Source organism: Eretmochelys imbricata, chromosome 11 (assembly GCF_965152235.1).
Source record: "Eretmochelys imbricata isolate rEreImb1 chromosome 11, rEreImb1.hap1, whole genome shotgun sequence".
Taxonomy (NCBI): Eukaryota; Metazoa; Chordata; order Testudines; family Cheloniidae; genus Eretmochelys; species Eretmochelys imbricata.
The window spans coordinates 72,615,943-72,616,234 of NC_135582.1; positions in this window are offsets into that span (position 1 = coordinate 72,615,943).

Consider the following 292-nt stretch of genomic DNA (forward strand, 5'->3'; position numbering starts at 1 on the left):
GCTTACACATGATAATTTCAACAATCAATGTACATATAAAACTCCAATTTATGGTTGGTGCCCTAGCTCGTCACAATCTGCCCTGAGGTTGGTACTCATGTTCTTGAGCCATTGCAGGACAGCTCGATATTTCTAGGGGTATCTCTAGATGGTGAGCTAAGAGAGATTGCACCCTTGCACGAGCTAGACTACTCATAAGGCGTAGAGCTGGCCAGACACTATGAATAAGAATGAAGAATAACATCTCACTAATTTAGTGCAATGCTTTAAACAGAATTCTAATTAAAAGCTA